The sequence below is a fragment of the Manacus vitellinus genome, unplaced genomic scaffold (genome assembly GCF_001715985.3).
Source record: "Manacus vitellinus isolate BGI_N305 unplaced genomic scaffold, ASM171598v3 scaffold_4_pilon, whole genome shotgun sequence".
Taxonomy (NCBI): domain Eukaryota; kingdom Metazoa; phylum Chordata; class Aves; order Passeriformes; family Pipridae; genus Manacus; species Manacus vitellinus.
Window position 1 is genome coordinate 7,677,129 of NW_021940604.1, and position 17,079 is coordinate 7,694,207.

At 41.4% G+C, this 17,079-nt stretch overlaps 1 protein-coding gene across 5 annotated transcripts in view; it reads left to right on the forward strand.

The window, feature by feature from the left end:
• Positions 1-17,079, forward strand: part of HIVEP2 (human immunodeficiency virus type I enhancer binding protein 2) — a 103,762-nt gene that overhangs the window by 38,647 nt on the left and 48,036 nt on the right. For 3 of the 5 annotated variants that reach the window (XM_025894730.2, XM_018069537.2, XM_008932349.3), the window contains one exon: positions 13,191-13,288. The exons of 1 other annotated variant lie outside the window; for it this stretch is intronic. The gene's annotated coding sequence lies outside the window, so the exon portion shown is untranslated. Of the gene's footprint in view, positions 1-13,190; positions 13,289-14,168; positions 14,268-17,079 lie in introns of all 5 variants that reach the window. One more of the 5 variants, XM_029962845.1, reaches the window with a different exon arrangement.

Below are 17,079 nucleotides of genomic sequence, written 5' to 3' on the forward strand. Positions count from 1 at the left end.
TGGGAATCTGAATAACTCTTTAGAGATGTAGAATTCAGTAGGGATCTGTTTTGTCCTTTTTTTTCTACCTTATTACCTTTCTTAATCATTCATTATATCTGAGTTCCTGAGCGACCACTATGGTTGGTTATGTCTTTTATTCTTCATGAGAAGCCTTTAACTTGATTTCTTATATAACTTAGTAGCAACATTATGTTTTCCTTGTAGAAACATTTTTGGGGCCTAATGTGTTGAGTCTGTTATCTGAAAGCATTTTTAAATCCCGTGCACCTTTCTTGACTCCTTTCCTAGGGCAGATTTTCCTTGGTTGGAGCTTTTACAGTCAGTGTAGCCTCTAACCACTTCTCTGGTTTTATTAATTTTTGAGCAGAAGCCCTATCATAGAATCAAACCTTGAGGGTTTAAGGGGACAAGTCTCAGTGAAATTGCCACCTTGCAGTCCTTAATCTTTTTCTTGCAGCTGCCCCGAAACTCGGCTCAACACAGCAGAGAAAGCAAAGGCGACTTAAAAACCAGTTTTTCTGTTTGTCTGGTTCCTGGGGCAACCAGCCTTGAAGATACCTTACGTTATTATGAAACACCCTTAGAAACCAGGTTTAGCTAATCCCTGCCAGTCTCTTTAAGTCAGCCAGTCTCTTTCTGCCATTTAGTGGTATAGTATCTGTCCGAGCTGGCACCTGGCTTTTGGATATAGGCATCAACAAATTTAGTGGATGCTCTGTTCACCTGCATTGTCATTTGTGTTTCAAAGGTCAATAATTTTCTTCTTTAAAAGATATTGCTTTTTAATGAGTTTTCTGGAGATAGTAAACAAAGGTAGTTGAGAGAGAGATTGATCTACTACACTGTTTGGAGTCTTTATTTTATACTGACTTACTTGTTTTGGCTATCACAAAAATTATATTCAAGGTGGTACTTTGTCTACAACAACATTCATGAGTTCTGAAAATTCAGGCTAAAACCCGTGTGTCTGTTCTGAAGTAAGGAGTCTTCTGTCCAACTACCACATCATGGATAATTGTTACGTAGGGCTTTAAGTTCAGTAGCATTTTGCTGATAAGCTTGTTTCATCAGCTAGTACTGTACTGATACACCAGATTAAACTTTCCATCTTGCCTTTTCTATAACTCTTTATTTGTGCTTCAGATCTCAGACAGTGGACAGGAGTTGCCTTTGCAAGGGATGCAAAGGTTAAAAATTACCCTCTGCTCATGGATCATCATTGCTTACTAGCTGGAAATTACTGCCCCATCACACTACTTGTTGAAAGAGCTGTGGAAGTGCTCTGTTTCTTAGTTCAGGCAAAACCATCTGGGTTGGCTTTGGTTGAAGGTCAGTGGAGGGCTCATACTGAATGAGGCAGGAAATGTGAGCCTTCAGACAGTGTGGGGCAAGTGGGACAGAAGCACCTTCAGCTTCCATAGCTAGAGGAAGAAGAGCTGTCCTAGCTCTTAGCCAGCAACAGTTGTCCTTTAAATGAGACACTCTGGGGTAGCTCGTGTAGCTACAGGCTTTTGTATTGTGGATTTCTGTGCATGACATTGAAGAGAAATGGTTGAAACTCATGCAAAAGTGTACCAAAACCTGTCTTGTAACTGTCCTTGCAGAAGCTTTCCACTGGCCTCCAAAACCTTATCTGAGATTATTCTGCAGGCTGTTGAATACATTTTTCAGAGCTGCAGTGTTCCCACTGATGATTACATCAGGACTATCAGTTGTTATTTCCAGGTCCTCAATTTTCTTCTCAACCTCCTGCTGTTTTAATCCCAAACCTTCAAGCTTCCTGTCTGTGGAAACCATAGTAGCCTGGATTAGGTCCAGCCTTCCAGAAATAGGTCTTGTAAAAAAATTAGATAATACTGGGTGACCAATGACCACAGCTGTAGACATTGCCAAACCAAAAGCAGGTAAGCAGGTAAGCCCTTTTAACAGGCTGAAAACCACGTATGAATATGCTGCCAGATCCTTTGCTGATCTTAATTTCCTCAAGGGCATGTTAAAGTCATTGCCCATTCTCTTATGAAAATCATAGGCAACAGTCTTAAAATCTTAAATCACTTGGGTGATTGTGAACAGTAGGTAATACCCTATAGCACATCTGGAAAATATCTTTTCACATACCTCCTGGAAGCTTTTTAAAGCTGTAAAATTATTTTTAAAATACATCTTAAATCAGCTATAGTTTTCATAATCTTGGTGAATTTGGTTGTTTTCTTAAACTGCCCACATAGTCCCAGGCACTTGGTTTGGCATAATATTCCCCCATGTTACTGGACATCATGGTCCTTCTCCATCCTGGGAGAAGGCTGTGCCTGCAGCAGGCAGCAGCACCACACCCACTGCTTTCTGCTTCCTCCTTCCCTCGGCTCTGGGCAAGGGGGCTCAGCCTAGGCTGAGCCTGGCTGACATGGGCAGGACCAGGTGAATGAGCCTTCTACAAAAGAGGGATAGAGCAGGAGCTGGGATCAGTCATAGGCGTGCTGGAGACTTTTTTTACTTGTGGAAATACCATAACCTTTCTGATCAGGGCATGTGTGGTGAGACATTTTATCTCTTCTCCAAAAGTGCATGAGAAGGTAGGATTCCCAACAGGGGCAGCAGCCAGTACTGAAGTCTTTACAAAGGACTTCTCAGTCCAGTCAGAGGAAGAATGTACCTATTTTACAGATTTTTGCTGTCATAACTGTCTTGGCCACAGGTGTAAAGAGGTGTGATTCTTGACTTGATCCCTGACTGACACACACAAAACTCTCACTGTGGACAAAGTAAAGGACAAACCTTTACTTTTACTGAAACACTTTTAGCTTGTTGGATGAGGGAAGAGGAACCTCAGGAAAAAGCTGTGCCAGCAAATAACGTGATTTTGCTAGTATGAAGGAAGGCTGTGCTGGGAATGCTGTCAGTACAGTTTGCTAGGACAGCTGCACTAGCAGAGCTATCCTATTCTGGATACAGCCTTGTCTTCTGTTCCAGTTTGTCATGCATGATTTATCTTTCTGTCACCTCTGCAGGACCCTAGGCACCTCTTGGCATAAAAAGAAATTAAAACACAATACAGATGAGTCTGCTCTGTATTGGAGTCTTGACCTTTAATATATCAGGTTTTCATATTGCAAATTTCCCAGCAAATAGGCTGTCCTACAAGAACAGAGCTGCTTTTGTTATCTGCAGAGGTCCTACCTTAGCCATGCTTCAGTTTTATTTGCTTCCATCTACAAACTCTCAAGCTGCCTGAAATGCCTTTAAGAGGAGATAAGGTTTTCAGATTGCCTGCAAGATCATAACCATGAACTCCATCCAACAAGGAAAAAGAATTATCATCAAAAATCAGAGAAAAGAGTCTGGCAACCTGAGTATCAGAAGGATTGCTTAATGTTTGTCCTGTTATACGAGTTTAATTTTTATCAGGTTTTGGGGTTTATTTTTTTCCCCTTGGTGCTCTCATTAGATTTTCCTTCCTTTATTAAAGAAAGTGTTTGCATCTTGCTCTGTGTCTGCATTCCTCACAAACAAACAACGGTACATTGCCCTGATGGCAGGTTTGCAGTCAGACTCCTTAGATCAATAAACCATCTCAGTTAGTTGTTGAGTATACCAGATCTGAATTTTAAAAATTCACAGTCACAATTAAAATATCAGAGAAGGCAAAACCTGATGTAAATTTTAAGAGGCATCTGAAGAATTGCTCTATACTTCAGTCATAAAGCTTTGCCAGCATTACCTTTTTATTAGATCACTGATTGGGTTTCGGTCTCGTGTTTTTCTGTGCAATTATTCATGGTGTTGATGTTGGGTTTTTTTCTCCAAGAGACAGACAACTGTGTCTTTAGAGAAACAAAACAACTGTGTCAACAGATGGGAGAGAAAATACTGTGTCTGAAATAGTGCTTGGAATAAACCATGTTAAAAATAGGTAGTCTTGCCACAACTGTTTCTTTGGCCAATGTGGAAATCCTTCTTTCCCATACTTGCATGTTATCAAAACTATGCTAAAATTCTGTTAGAAAAGCTGCCAAATTAATCTATAAGAACATTGCTACAACAATAACTACCCTTTTCCTGCCTAATTGTAGCAGTCATGCGAGTAAGGGAGAGGCTAAGGAAGTTGTGCTGCCATGGGAGAGCTCTGAACAACGCCAGGGACTGACCCTGGCCAGCAGCAACTAAAACACAGCTCTTACACTTGTGGATATAGATTTTAATGATGTAACACTCCTCTCTCCTTCCAACAGTACTAGGACAACTAGTGCACCAGAGGGTGTCAGAATTTTGCCCTTTCTTAGAAGTGTTTTTGCACTCTTGGTAGGGAGAGAAATAATTTTCCTGTCCCACAAACTATCTGGGTATAACCCACAGCAGTTCAGCTAACAAGATGTTTTTTTTAAAAAAGAAAACTCTTGTCCTCTCCAAAATCGGAAAGCAAACCAAACTACTCTTGAACGTGACTGTTACCAGCAGCATTAGAGCTGCAGTTTAGACATTGCATTTCTGCTTTCCATCTGTTGTCTCACTTATTTTTGCTGTCTGTCCTCTTGCTTTCAATTGTCTCTTCTGTGTCTCAGTTTATCCAATTTTCATGGCTGGCCAGCCAGTTCAGCATTATCGCTGTCCTAATGGCTGTAAGGAGAGCAGAGAAGCTCTTCACTAAATGAGTTTTTTCCCACAATGCCTCTGCACTTTGTTTGGTCCATTTTTGTTTGTGCTTGGTGCCCCATGTTGTGTCATCTGGGAAGAGATGAGATGTTTGCATAATGTGTATTTTGCTGGAGTTGTTTAATTTCTGCAAACATTTATACTCTACAGCTGGCAGCACATTTGGGGCAGGGACAGATTGTGGTTTCAAACAGAGAGCAAATCAGTGGGTTGACAGCTGGAGGAGCTGAAGAACAGGTAGACTCTGGCTTTCAGCACTCCCTTCCCCACATGCCCCACAGCCTTGTCCGGGGGTACCTGCTTGGGAGAAAGCAGCCTTGGACAGCGGAGCATAATTTAGGGCAGCCCCATGGTGTTTGTAATTGATTCCTGATCTCTGAGACAAAATGTGAAGGTAGATAAGGCTCCTTCATCTGGGGAGAAGGGCAGAGGCAAGTGAGCCATGCAGCCTGCTGCTGGGCGTGAATTTCCTGTGACTGGTTGCAACCCTGCTCTATGCAACAGGCTTTTCCTTTCCCACTTGTCTGCAGCCAAGGAATGCTCCTGGCGATCCATGCTTGCCTGGCAGTCATCTCTATTAATGTTGCTTGCTAAGACTAAAGGAAATTTAAAGAAAAAGAAAAGGTTTCAGATGATGTTAGAGGCTGCCCAGTTACTTCAGTCCATAAAGGGAAGAGCCACATTCCTTATCACAGCAGTGTGTTCATTATCCCCACTCTTTCCTCATTCCCATGTGAGGGAAATGTAAACAGAGGAGTTGAAATGCCCATTATTTTATACTCTTCTTCCAGTGGATAAGAAAAGCTCCTGTGAAAAGGCTTAGCAAGTTTTATCAGCAATACTGAACGTACAGAATTTCCTATGGTAGCTTCTTACCTCATCTTTTCTGTGTTATCTCCATCTGCCTCTGTGGTCCCTGCAATCCATGAGTAGTATGTATATCTGTCTGTGTCCACTCCAAGGATATGTCCCATGGCTTTCTTAAAATTTACTTTTACTTAACCTATCTGTGGATGAGTTAGTGCTCATCCATATTAGTACTTTAAAAATATTAGTACTTTACATGCGTGAGTGACAGTTTAATTACTAACATATGAATTCTACCTTCCTCCAGCCTGATGAGCTCAAAAGGAAGTCAAAGGAAGTTTTGTGCAACATCCTCAGTCTCTGAAAAACCCATATTCAGAAAGATGCACACCACCTATTCACTTTTGACTTGAGCAAATGCTTTGCTTTGCTGAATTTACTGTAATAATTAGAAATGGAATTAAGCATATGCTCAAATGACTTGCTTAGCTGTGACTGAGATTGCATAATTTAGTTACTGGAGCTTTCCCCCCAAATTCAGTGAGAGTAGGCTCAGGCGGTAGTGACAGAGAGGTGATAGAATTGTAATGGGTAGGATAATTATAATGAAGACTTATGCCCTTTGTATTGTAAAATGAGGTTTTGCTTTTTCATTATTGCCAGTTTCAAATTATGATTGTGAATTGTGGTCAAGTCAATATGATTTCATGGGGCAAATATAGCAAAATTTTTGCTTCAGCTATAGGAATATATAGTTAACAGTTGTCCTGTAGCTGTGTCCAAGCTAACTGCTGTTGCATTGCCTCATTTTTCAGACCGTTTCATTCTTGTGTTGGACACCAAAATAATTAGAAAACATTCATTGGCAGCATTTAATAGCATATATTTAGAACGTGAAATAAGGAAACCAAACATTGGTGATGCACCATAATCTACTAGTAATTTGTTTAACTCCACTCCTCCACATGTGCAAGAGAATAAAATAGAAGTTATTGAAATAAAATAAAATTATAAAGATTTTTAAAAAAAAATCTTCACATTTATGATCATGTGAGGTCTTTTTCTTTAACACACCAGCTCGTTTTATTTTTCTGAGAGTCAGTGGTGATTGCAGAAGGTGAAAAATTGCAAACAAAACTAAGGAGAAGTTCAAGTTAGCTGCAGAGCCAAAAGTGTGATTCAGGAGCTGAAAATATCTCTGCACTTCATGCATCAAACTCAAACACTGTGCTTTAGCAACGCCCCCTGGATTAGAAGCAGAGTTTGAGGTCATTCCTCCTCCAGCCTGCCATGTATGGATAGGGCCCATGCTCATGACAAATTACTGACTTACTGAGCACACACCAAGAGCAGAGTGACATCAGTATAGAGGGATCCTGCCTCACTGAGGAGGACCTAAGACTCCAGTGCTGCCTTTCTTTTGTCAGTCTTAAGACCTTCAGGACCAGTGTGAAGGTACTGGGAGGACACTTTAAACAATCTCTCTATAGATGTGGCAATAACAAGGGATAGTGGGGTAGACCACTCGTCTCCTTGTAAAGAAGTCACATGGCATCCAGTGGAAGTGCTAAATAAATGTGTTCTCAGGGGTGTTCTGGTGGCCCATTCAGATTTTCAAGATGAGTGATCAGCTGCCAGTAATGGGGTTTCGTTGGGACTGCCAACCTGAAACAACAGTTATGTAATCCTGTACTGTACAAGCTGTCTTTGCAACCAGGAGCAAACTGTCTGAGGCTGATCTCAGCTTACCTGGTGTAAATCCAGAGTGCCTTGAGTGAAGTCTATACTTTGATTTAACACCAGACTCGCTGAGCTCTTAGTTCTATTTTATAGGGAACCTTGATTTTGCAGGTAACAACAACCAAAATTCTGTGAAGAGACCCCAAGTCCTTTTCCCTGCTGACAAATTTCTGTTGCTCGCAGGCATCGCACTTCCCTCCTGCATGGCTGACTAGTTGCCAACTTCTCAGAGGCAACTGAGAAGTCTCATCTGATGTCTCAACTGTCAATCTCATCTACTGATGAGATTGTCCAGCGCTTATTGCCATCACTCTGCCATGGGCTTGAACTTGCAATGCTCTTTCTGTGGAGATGGACAGTTTTGACAGCTCAATTGATTGCCATGGGCTGGTGAGACACCGGCCACATTGCAGCCTGCCTGCTTAGCAACCAAAAGTGGCCCTGCCTCAGTTTCTTCACTGCACCTGGCTGCAGTGGTTTTCCCCAGTGTATGGATGTCATAGCAAGGTAGTCATTCAAAGAGGGAAGGAAAGCCAAGGCACTCTGTGTGGGAGGTTCCTCATGGCGATTTTGCTGAAGTCTGTTTGGATCTCATAGAGCATGAGCTTTACCTAGAATCCTATCTCAGGCTTGGCTGAGATCTCATGTTTTCGCTTCCTCTGCCCACTCTCAGAGAATCCCCAGATGTACTCCCATCTTGCTGCCAGCTGCCTGCACAAACAGCCCTCTTAGCAACAGCAGGCCAGGCAAATGGGTTGAGCAATGTGTGCATGAGGACACTGTGTCAATTGTCAGCTTGACCATTGTCTAAAAGCATCAAGCCTGGTTAGTGAGGGCACTGGTCTCAGCTGGCAGTGTCTAAACTGTTATTTGCAGTGAGATTATGGACCTATACTTAGGGGGATGTGCTCTTGCTAATTTAGCTCCTGGCTAAAGTAAAAAAAAGTAACCTGAAATCATAGTTCCAGTGGTGGCAGCAAAATAAACTCCTGTGCAGAGTGGTCTCTGAGGATAGAGGAGATAAAGTAGAGAGACTCTCAAGAAGAAATTATGTGCATGATTTTAATGAAGTGAATCACCTATGTGTAAAGTAAACAAAGTTCATAAGGGATGTTCCTTTTAGTTAAATTTTGTTCAGATTGCAGAGCCTGAAACACAATAAAACCAGCTCCACTAACACAAGTTAGTAAATATGTCTGGTTTTATTTATATAATATGTATACATATGCACATATGGATATATACATATATTTATGTATATACACATGTATGTATGTATACACATAAATGTATGCATGTATAAGTTTGAACAAATTGAAATTTTACAAGGATTTCTTTGTGCTCTTTGCATCCAGATCTGCAACATGGTGCTAGCATGCAGGATACCAAAATGAAGAAAAGCTGTCAATAAACCAAATTTAAATGGGCTATCTCACTCCTATTGAGAAAAATGTGGAAAACAAAGAAGCATAAATACTGAAAAATAAAGCAGGCTTCAAATGTCTTGCTGTTTTGGTAATGAAGACAAAAATGTTTACAGCATGGATACATATGATTCAAAAAATAAATTATATCCCTTTAAGTTTTGAGGTAGTTCAAGATTTGATCCATTAATTTCATCAAACTGGTTGTAGGAAAACTTATTTCTGCAGTATTGAGAGCTGTCAGAATGACCTGGAATTAAGAGGGCAAAGGTAGAATTGCTGTAAGTATTTTAATTCATCTATTCAAAGGTGATTTGTGTGAACACATTAAGAACACCAGAAAGTAATGGGAATAATTTTCTTCCACTTTTTCCAAATTCAAGTGCATATGGTATGATTGCATTTCATCAGGATATGAACATCATTTCACAGATGATTGTCTTCTGCCATTGATCATATGAAGTCAGTATGACATTGCTTTTACCTTCCTCATGTAGGAAGACTTTTTTACTTCTAGTCTTAGCTGCTGTAGCTAGCAAATTGTGTGTATAATAAATTTTGTTTTGTTTAGAGAGTGATAACTGTAAAATAGTGCCCATTTGGAGAAAAAGCTCTGAGACTGAGATTGATGCCTGGAACTTAATGCATCATAGTTGCAATCAAGCAAATATTAGACTTCTTATTTCTCCCATTACAGACCGTAATTCACAGAGTTCTCTGGACTTTCTGTGTTTGAAAAGGAGAAAGAGAACAAAAAGAGCATTAGAAAATCCACACAAACTGGCTTCACAGTCTCTATATATTACCATACAGAAGCTTTCCTGGTCAATTCATTGCATTAAGTAAGAAAACATCTATAAAAGGAAATTTGAACTGATGCAAGATAGTTTGGAGTGAGAGATTTGCATATAGCCTCACTGCTTTGAGTTACCAGCCATAAATTCAAATTGTTTGGTGATGCAATATAGAAGTGTGCATATTTTTCTACCTACATTGCCTGGCTCTTCTTTAGTACAAATTATTCTATACAATTCTGGAATCTGGCTGCAATTTAAATGGTACCTGGCTTGGTACCTGGTTTTCTTACACACCTGGTCAAACTGAGGCTTTGAGTAAATTCTCAAACCATGGTAAGTTACAGTCTGTGCTGGAATGCTATCTGCTGCAAGCCAGTTAAGGAGTAACACAGGCATGGCTTTATTTGCCCTTTGTACTCTTGAGACAATTTCACCTATTTACTGTACTATTTCAGAATCTTCAAATAATTAGCAGTAAAATAAATATTATCCAGTTGCTTTCCTAAAATTTTAGTTTCTGATTAAAATACACATGAGATATATGACTTTTTTTTACCTTGGAAAGTGCACAAGGTTCTCGCTGTTACCCCCCTATCCTCAACTGACCTTACAGTGTCAGTGGAGCATATATATAAGAAGTAATATAAAACAAAGTCCTTCTTGTTGATCCATGAAATAAATTAATCTTTATGGTTAGATGATGCCGATGTCTGCTGTTACATTTTTGTTTCACCACTGAAGGTGTAGTTTTATGACTAGAAAATTATTACAGAGGTTCCCAAGGCTGCTAGCAGTCTTTCAAAAGCAGATGGTGTAAGATTCATTATAGGAGCACTTCTGCCTGTGTTTCCAGGTCCTGTGTAAAAGCCTATTCCCTAAGTGTCTGACATACAAAGTTCAAATTGAAAAAAACCTCTTCCAAGCAGTAAGACATGCTGTGATTTTCATACTCTCATTTCCTTTCTGATGAGCTTGTTTATTCATAGTCCCAACGGCTGGCAAACAACTGCAGCAGATTAGGAAAGTCATAACCAGATATGACCAAATAGAATCACAGACTCATTTGATTTGGGAGTCCAACTGTTAACCCAGCACTGCCAAATCTGCAACTAAGCCATGCCCCCAAGTGCCACATTTACACGACTTTTAAATACCTCCAGGGATGGTGACTCAACCACTTCCCTGGGCAGCCTGTTCCAATGCTTGACAACCCTTTCCATAAAGAAATTTTTCCTAACATCCAATCTAAATCTTCTCTGATGCAACTTGAAGTCATTTCCTCTTGTCCTGTCATTTTTTAGTTGGGAGAAGAGACCTAGCAATACTAGAAATACTGGAAAATGCTCAGCAGAGGTCTGTCTTTCTTTCGTGGACAGGTGTTGAAGGCACGCTCATTTATTTCTGCTGCAAATAATGACGTATCGCTCAAATTTTTACTAATGCGGTGATAAAACCAAATTAAAAGTTCCTGGTTTTACTATCAAAGCAATGCCTCTGGGAGCTTTAATTTGGCAGCAAAATCCTGTTTGACAACACATGCATTTTCTGGGGTTGTTAGAGATTCCACATGTTGACTGTTCCCTCAGACCACGTCCTGTTTGCTAGAACCAGTGCTACTGTGAGATGGTAGGTTAGTAAGGAGAAGCACTAGTACTGCTTTAAGGCTGGAAGGTATCCATGCCACACCAGAGAGAGGATGCTACAATTCAGAGTACCCCTAGCTCCTACTGAAAGATGGGAGAATAAGGACTTGTGACTTCTTTATTCCTTTGCTTTGGTTTTTTGGCTGCACTTTTTTTCAGGTCAATTGTAAAAGCAGTTATTGAAATACTGGCCCTGGTAAATACAGAGTTTTGCCCTTGAGTAGAGCGGTGCCAAGGTTTCACCACAGATTAAAACTGTATTCAACCCTGTTTGTTCAAGGTTCAAAAGTGGTTCCTGGCTTCACACACAGATAGTTTCCTAGAAAGCTGTAGATTAGTCTGATAAAGCGTCAGGGGCTGTAGCCAGAGCATATTATTTTATATACTCAGATGCCTGTATAGACTGCTGTTGACATTGCCAGTCATTGCTCATTATCATTGATATTTGTTTTTGTTGCTAATAGCAAACATTGCAGGGGAAAAAAGCATCAGCATATCCCTTTTATTGCTAACCGGTTCCAGACCTGCTTTATCCTTCAGCTTTTGGCACCCTATTTCCACCAGCTCACATCTGTGCTCTGCTAGCAGTATGTCACCCATCTGGCGGAGGACAGGCTTTACCCTGTGTATGGGGCAGTGTGGGCACCAGTGGCACTTGCTGGAAGCAGAGGGAAGTTTATTGTTGGCTTCAGTGCCAGTATGGTCAGGTCACAGACACAAATCTGCAAGTTCAGCATGCTACGTTTGAGATTTTCCTGTCCAAGGCTTCTGGCATGCTCCTCTGTGATGACTTTTGTAAGCCCTTGAGGAGCACAGACCTTCTCCTGCTGCAGTGACCTGATCACTCCAGACAGTGGCCAACCAGGGCTCAGTGACGTGGCCAGGGCAAAAGAGCAGGAGAGGGGATGACATGAGCTGTACTTCTCAGTGGGACCCTGTGCTTCCCTGGGGTGCTGCCCTGTCCAGGAGCACATGCAATCTGGGATGCCCACACTCTGCCTATCCTTGTCACATCACCTGGCATCTCACATGTGGGTATTCAAGGACGCAGGGAAGCCTGAAAGAAAGTGCCCTGGGCAAAACACACGTACTGGTCTTCACAAAATGAGAACAGCCAGGCTGGTTGGAGTGTATTGTCACTTGAAGATCACTGAAGGTTTGTTGCCTCAGCATTACCAAGGTAGGGATTTTAGTCAGCTCTACTGCATACAAATTAGATATGAGTCTCCAGTTCCTGATGCGTTGCCTGTATACCCTGATCAAAGGTAGCCTCCGTGCATTTCATAACCCATTCCCTGCAGGTGTAAACAGGGCAGCCTGTAGGCTGTCTAATGCATCTAACACATTAATGAACATATCTCCTGGTACTCTGTGCCTTGGACACACAGGCATACACTCCTGCATACATGGCTACAGCAAGTCCTCTGTATACAGTGAGTACTTTTTTTGTGGTCTTTCCCAGAGTACCATCACATGTAAATAGAGATATAAGGTTTATGACTGATTTCACAGTGTACAGGAATAACTTATTTTCTGAAACAGACTAGCATCATATGGAAAAGGGAATTTCTATGGGTGATCTCACTTTTAAAGCACAGTGCTAAATGGGAAAGAAACAGAATGAAAACCAATCACACCGCTCCAGTTTAATAACAGGAAAGTATTTGCATTTAATTAAAAAATATGTGCTCTAAAATTCTGATTTGGGCATGATCTTTTCAAATTAGACAGAAATTAGGCAGAACACTTGGAACTGCAAGGTCTAAAGGTAAAGAAACTACAAAGGCACTTCATGCTTTGTGTGTTTACCCTGCTTGTTTTATACATTATTTTTGAAAAGACATCATTGTATGCACCTGTTGGTCTTGTATGTCTATTGTTTTCATTTTGGCATATATTAGTTGATGCATATTCTAGCTGACAGCAAGTTGAAAACCATAGGAGAGCTACTGATTGCTCCTGCCACATTGCCCTGAAGGTAGCAAGAAGGACTGTGACTGAATCTCTGAAGTTCTTACATTTTTTCATGTAGCCAGCGCCATAGTCTTAACTAGGTTATAAAATCAAACAGCAAGGCTAAATTGTCCGCAGTCCTTAAAAATATTTAATATTTATTTTCCAAATAGGTGGAAGAGAGAGTCAACAGCCATATTCGCTGGCGTAGTGAACCAAATTGCCTTGACTGGAACCATTACTCACTTGCACCTTTGATGGCAGCAGCCAGGTAGGAGAGCAAAGGAAGAGTGATTTTGCATGAACTGAGGGAGCGGGTCTGAGTGCATAGTTTTTCATTCTCAGAAATGATTATGCGTCCTTTTGTTACAACTGAAGTCAGCTCTTGCTGAAATCAGAAGCCTTTGTCTTTTGAGGCAGATTACGTGTTCTGTCTTTGCTTTGTCCACATACTTAGTTTACCACTTTCCCTTCTCTTACACAGTTTTTGCATTAAGTACCCAGGAAGCACACTTTTTGAACCAAATAACGAGAAAAATGTGCTCGTAAAAGTAGAAGAAGAAATGGTGGGTGAGGTTTTTATATTTGAAATGTTTGGGGTTTTTTATTTAAATTGTCCTAAAATTTAAGTTGGTGATTTCTGCTTGACCATCTTGTCATTTCAAGTGCACCATTGACAATACTGTTCAAGGTTTAATTTTTCCTCTGGGTCTTGAACACTTGAGTACATAGAAATTGCTGACATTGTTATATACAATAACACCTAAGCTAGCTTAAAGTTAGTGGGTGCCCAACAGCAGTCTTACTGTGGCATTGGTTAGTTCAGAAGACAGTTTATCTTGTCAAGAAAAGGTCTATTTTCAGGTACTGATTGCAGCTCCACGTTTATTTGGGTTGCTAGTCACAGGTTGGACAGGATTCACATTGACTTGGTCTCGAAAACTGTGCCTGTGTACACACAGTTACTTTTGTTGCTGTAGATGACCTGAAGCACTGAGAACCTCCTTTTCTCTCATCTTCTCTGTACAGACACATCCTTGATGGTCAGAGAATTGTCGGCCTTCAGAATTTAATAAGATTAGCTTGAAATAGTGAAAAGTTAAGAAAAACATTGACACTTTTTTTTATTATTATCCAATATTTATCTGCAGCCATAGGAGCTAGGTATATAAGGAAGACACTGGAGATTCTCATGTGATATCATGACCACAGGAGAAGGTGTTCAAAGAAAACACAGAACCTATATTGAGGTAATCCTTCCCAGGCTTTTCAGAATTATATAAATAATGTTGGACCTCTGTTTCATTCCATATATAAACTGAAGGAAAGAAGGGGTTAAATGGGCAATCCGTTGAACTTTTGCTCAACCCTGGAACTGATCCCAAATATTCTACAGACCAGGGTGGTGCTATATGGAATGTCTCTTCTTATGGGTCTCTCTCAAGGTCCTTGCAATGGAAGTCATGTGTATCTGTGTTTTTCTCCTCTGCAGTCTCTTAGAGCCAAAAGAGGTATTTCCCCACAGCCTGGGATCAGAGGTGGGTGAGAGGGTGCAAATGGATGGCTGTCAGCAGGGCTGTTACCAACAAACATGTTGGCAAAAAAGGAGGCATCACCCCCGCCAGAGGTCCTGTGGAATTTCTGTTTAAAGTTCAGCAGGAAAACAAACTGTCCTCATGCACCCCTGAGCTCTGTTGCCAGTTTGGAAAGCATTAACAGCGTGTGAAATTTATAAGCAGGAGTAATGGAATACTGCTGCAATATGGAAACCTAGCCCTGACTCATCAGGCAGGATTTAAGTGGAAAACTGAGAAGTTTGGTACACAAGAGCATGGTGGCCATCCTCTGAAGTGGGGTTTTAGCATAAATTTTTCAAGTTTCGTTAGCATGTAACTTAATGGTACTTGGGTGCATTGGGCATTATTGCTGTGGCTCTCCTGAACGCTGAGAACCCTCTCCAATAATGTGTCAGCCAAGTAATGGCATGCTTCACTTTTTGCTTGGAACTATTGAATATTAGAATAGATGCTCTCAATTAACAGAGTTCAAACCGATGTTATTGTAACTATGAGAATATGTATCACTACCTCATGTGCTTAAGGATATTAAGGCAAGTACTTAATACTGGTAGTAAATACGCTGTGTGAGCTAATAAAATGCTCCCATTAAGAAAGTGAATCCTGTTATGCCTACTTCACAGGTGAAAGCTTGCAGTCTGATTCCACCACTAGATACAGAGTGGTAGGAAGGCAAATTTTCTCTGAAGACCAGAGCATGTAATGTTGCCAAACCAGCAGTCCCAGGCACCCTTCAGGGAATGATTCCTTCAGCTGAGCAAGATTGCTCAAACTGTGGTGTGGAGGACTAGCTGCTTTATTTTGGCTGAGAATCCTTTGAAGATACTGGTCCTGATTTTCTACTGCCTGAAACCTTTTGCTATTTATACCTGGGTAAAGTGAATGCCGAGCGAGCATAAAATGCCACTACCCTAGTGCTAAAGGAGCTGTTATCCACTTTACCCAAATATAAATTACTATGCAAAGGGTGAAGCAAGTTCAAGGTCTCTCTTTTTGTTGTGACATTGCCCCTAGATCCCGCTGGTCCTTGCTCACAGTGTAAACAGAAGGAGGCTGTGTCTTCCTGCAGTTTCGAGCTCAAGATGTGCAACCTCGGGGGGGGGAGGGAGAGCACTCATTTCTGGTCCCACTATTAGCCAGAGAGAGGAAAAACATGTTCTCTCACGTCCCGGAGGAGGCCGAGCACGGTGGCAGGGACAAAAAATTCATTTGCCAGTTCCCTGACAACCTGGGGTAGGGGAATGAGACTGGAAAACGTTCAGACGGGGCAGAAGCGGGCACTGCACCCTCCAGGCTCCCGGTTTCGGGCACGAAGGGGCTGCACAGGCGGAACCGCGGAGGCTCTGGCGCTCCCCGGGGGCCGCGGGGACGGGGGGGCGCTGGCCGCTGGCGAGGGGGTGCGCCTGCGGGGAGGTGTCCATTCTTCCAGTCTGTTATTTCAGTGTCCCCACCTCCCCCCTCCCCCAAACCCCAACAAAACCAACACCGAGAAGCCATAAAAATCGGCGCCTGTTTAATGAAATTTAACAACTTCATCGCTGCCCGTACGCAATATATGGCTCGCACAGCCGCGGACGGCGCTGTGATAGCTGGTAGCGCATTGACATGAGGAAGGACACGGTCCTTGAGATCCTCTGGCTCCGCGACCTACTGCCTTCAAACTAGAGCAGAGACAGATAAGGATATCGTGAAGGATAAATTTGGCGTTGTGTATTATAAAGCTGAATCCTTAAAAAAAAAATCTGCATACTTTTGGCAGTATTTCATATCTTGTAATAGAACCCATATATATTCAGGCGTATTTTAAGCAGAATATGGTGTACTGCGATTTCTGCTATCTAAGCAAATATCTTGGTAATTTAAAAACAGAGCTGGTTTTTTGTAGCCAGCATTGTATCAATTAAGTAACGATGCTGGCCTGTGGTAGGCATCCTGGGCTAGGGTCTGCCAGCTGTCCTGAAGCCACTGAAGGCGTTCAGAGCTGACCCAGCACAGGGTGAGGGCATCACTGTCTGGCTCTCCCCGGGCAGAGCTGTGTGTTGCAATGTTCGCTGCTGTGAAAGGGACATTTTTAAAAAGCAAAAAATGCAAATAATTTTGAATTATAGGCAGCAGGAAGGATACGTAGATAAACCTCTATATATGTTTCATTTCTGTATAATTTCTGCAAGTAACCTATCTTTTGTTAGGTATAGGGGGTCATAACAGCATGAACACTGAACCACTGAAACCCTCACTTGATGGGATTAATTTTATCTTACTTCCAATACATGTATATACCTATTTGCATCTATGTTTTCCTCTGTCTAAAAATATCTTAAGGTTACAGATTCAAGGCTTACAGCTTCAATGAAGACATAGAATGAACAACAGCAATTTTAAATCTGCCAGTGACATATATGCAGAATTATTGTGACATGCTATACTGTAATAACCCTAAATTAAGTATTTCAAAATGCGGACAATACACTATACTATTATGTTG